Here is a 3,507-nt window from a genome sequence, read left to right as displayed (position 1 = left end):
TGTATCCCTTGACTTTAAAATAAAAATTGAAAATATACATCAAACTTCATTAAGAGAATGGAAAGACAACCCACAGACTGGAAAGAAATCATTGTAAAACACATGTTGGTTAAAGGGCGAGTATCAAAATTAGAAATAATTCAAACTCACAATAAGAAAACAGAGAACCCAATTTAAAACTGGGAGAAAGATTTTAAAAGATCTCCCCTTACCAAGAACATATACAGACATAAAATAAGCATATAAATAGATGCTCGGGAGGCCGAGGCGTGTGGATCACGAGGTCAAGAGATCGAGACCATCCTGGTCAACATGGTGAAACCCCGTCTCTACTAAAAATACAAAAAATTAGCTGGGCTTGGTGGTGTGTGCCTGTAATCATAGCTACTCAGGAGGCTGAGGCAGGAGAATTGCCTGAGCCCAGGAGGCGGAGGTGGCGGTGAGCCGAGATTGCGCCATTTGCACTCCAGCCTGGGTAACAAGAGTGAAACTCAGTCTCAAAAAAAAAAAAAAAGATGCTCAATAGCATATGTCATTAAAGAGTTGCAAATGAAAACAACAGTGGAATACCACTACACACGTTTTACAGTATTCTTGCTGAAACAAAGACAGAACCTCAATCTAATCATGAGAAAAATCATATAAACCCAAATTAAGAGACATTCTGCAAGGTAGCCTACCAATATTCTTCAGGAAGATCAAGGCAAAGTAAGACAACAGAATCGTTAGAGATTGGAAGAAGCTAAAGGGACACAGGAAGTAAATTAAATATGGAATTCCAGATCTGATCCTGGTACAGAAAATGACATAACATTGATAACACAAAATGCTGGTGAAAATGTAGAGCAACAGAAACTTAAGGTGATGTCAGCTAAGTTTTATACTGTAAAATTACTATGTTTTCATTTGTAAGTAATTAATATCTTGGAAGATATATTTGGGTATGTAAATATTCTACTTTTTCTCAAACCTTCACCCACTGCTTTTAGCAACCTTCAATACATCTTGTATGCAACAATCATTACTGTGTGTTTCTGGTGGTGATTCTATCTGTCACTTTTTTCTTCTACATTTATTAATTGGAATTCTTTTGTAAGGAGACACTCTCCCTCTTCTCTATTTGTTTATTTATTAAATTGTTGATTTATATTATGAATATTTTATTCTAGGGGTTATGATCCAATACCATTATTAGATCTTCTATTGCATAATTGTTCCAACTTTGAAATTAAGATCTCTTTTAGATTGGCTCCTTTCTCCTTTTTGTGAGCCCCAGATTTTTTTGAATACTTACTTAGTTTCCAGAACTATAAGGTACTCTGGATTTATCTTGTATGTTTCTTGCTCCATTCTTGAAATAAACCATTTCTACAAGGAGCCCTGGTTCCTTTAATTAGAGAATTATCAATAGAAACTAAGGTAAATGTGGAGAGTGTGTCCATCACTGGGGTGTCAATCATTTTAGGCCCTCTAAGGACAGTGTTAGAAAAATCACATACACACACATTCTTCACGCACCCACATACATCTACATTGATCTGTTTTCCTATCAATGGTCTATGTGAGTATGTATTTTACAAACTGAAACTCATATTGATATTAATGATTTCAATCCCATACCACAAAGTTTATTCTAGCTTTCATCCTTTCTCGATATGTAACTTCCTTTTCTCGTAAGGAGAACTTGGCTTATGCACTTATGCATTCTGCCTTACTATACAAATAAAGCTGTTTATGAATGGCCATTCATGACCGAATTTGAGTTGAAGTTGTGAATTTCTCACAGCAGTATCCTTTTCTATGACTTGGTATTTGCATGTCTTGCTTTTGACAGGGGTATCATTGAATTTGTCATGCCCATAGTTTAGTTTCAGTATTCAACTTATTTAGAACTACGTTTAAACTAAAATCACCAAAGTGATGGTTCTCAGAGGTTGTATCAGTAAGAGGAAGGCCTTTGAGGAGTTACCTCATGTATTTGCTTGTAAAAGTAGTTGGGGTAATAAAATATGATTTGAAAGAAAGACCTGTGGAATAAGACAAAATATATAATTTTAATTGTGTAACTCATGGTTTTGTATTAGAGTCAATTACTCTCTCATTTTCCTATTTATTTTGTTTCCTTTCCTCAAATATCAAAAACACACATCACCATCTGCACTTTTGGTTGATGACCTTACTTGACATTCTCTGAGAAAATAGATGTAATTGTTTAAAAAAATTGGCCACGTGCGGTGGTTCAAGCCTGTAATCCCAGCACTTTGGGAGGCTGAGGTGGGTGGATCACGATGTCAAGAGATCGAGACCATCCTGGTCAACATGGTGAAACCCTGTCTCTACTAAAAATACAAAAAATTAGCTGGGCATATATATATATATATCTATATATATATCTATATATAGATAGATATATATATATATATATATATATATAGAGAGAGAGAGAGAGAGAGAGAGATTTGATGCTGTTTTTTCAATCACTCCCTTTTCCTAGAAACACTTTCCTCACTTGGCTGTCTGGACAGCAAACTCTTCCTAACTCATCCCCAGTTTCATTTCATGGTTCTTCCTCATTCTCCTGACTTAAATAAACCTTGGAATGCCCCAGGATTCAATTCTTGTATAAACTTTTTTTTCTTCTCATACTTGGTTTCTTGATGGCCTCATTTAATCTTGTGCTTCCAGTGCCATCTGTATGTTTATGGATTGAAAATGTAAATCTACAACCTAAACTTTTCCCTGAATTTCAGACTTATAGCTACAATTGCATACCTAACATGTGACTTGGATGTCTAATGAGCGTATCAGATTTAACATGCCAAACGGAATTAATCTTCCCTAAGACTCTTCCCACTTCTACACTCTTATCCAGCTCAGAAATTGGCTACCTTATTCTTTCGTCATTTAGTCCAAAAGTCTTGAAGATATTCTTGCTTCCCCCTTTTTTTTCACATCTTCCATCACTTTTCACGCAAATACTGGTAGCTTTACTTTCCATCCAGAATATGATCATTTCCCATCACTTCTGCTATCTCCCTGTACCAAGCCACGATAAGCTCTAACTTGAAAATGGTTTCTATCTTGGCATCTTTTTTTCCACTGTAGTGTATTCTCAACACAATATTCAGAGCAAGGCTCTTAAAAGGTAAATAATTCCTCTATTCAAGTCCCTCCATCAGAATTTTCTGATCTGATTCAGAATAAATGTGAATGACATTACAGAGACCTCCAAGTTACCTCCACAGTCTGACCCCTGGTCCTCTCTTGATCCTCTCTCTGACATTTCTTCCCTCACATACCAGGCTCCAGTAACAAAAGTATCATTTTCATTTCTCAGACAACTAGACCTGTTCCTGTCTCAGGGCCTTTCACCCACTCCTTGCTTGTCAAAATTTCATTCCATCCTTGCATTACTGTAGTTGGCTCTCTCATCTACTTTGTGTCTTTGTTCAAATGTCGGCTTCTAACTGAACCTTTTCTTGACTTTCTCATTGAGGTTTTTACCCT

The sequence above is a fragment of the Callithrix jacchus genome, chromosome 15, assembly GCF_049354715.1.
Source record: "Callithrix jacchus isolate 240 chromosome 15, calJac240_pri, whole genome shotgun sequence".
NCBI lineage: Eukaryota > Metazoa > Chordata > Mammalia > Primates > Cebidae > Callithrix > Callithrix jacchus.
The sequence above is the reverse complement of the archived record's forward strand: the minus strand, read 5'-3'. Positions refer to the sequence as shown.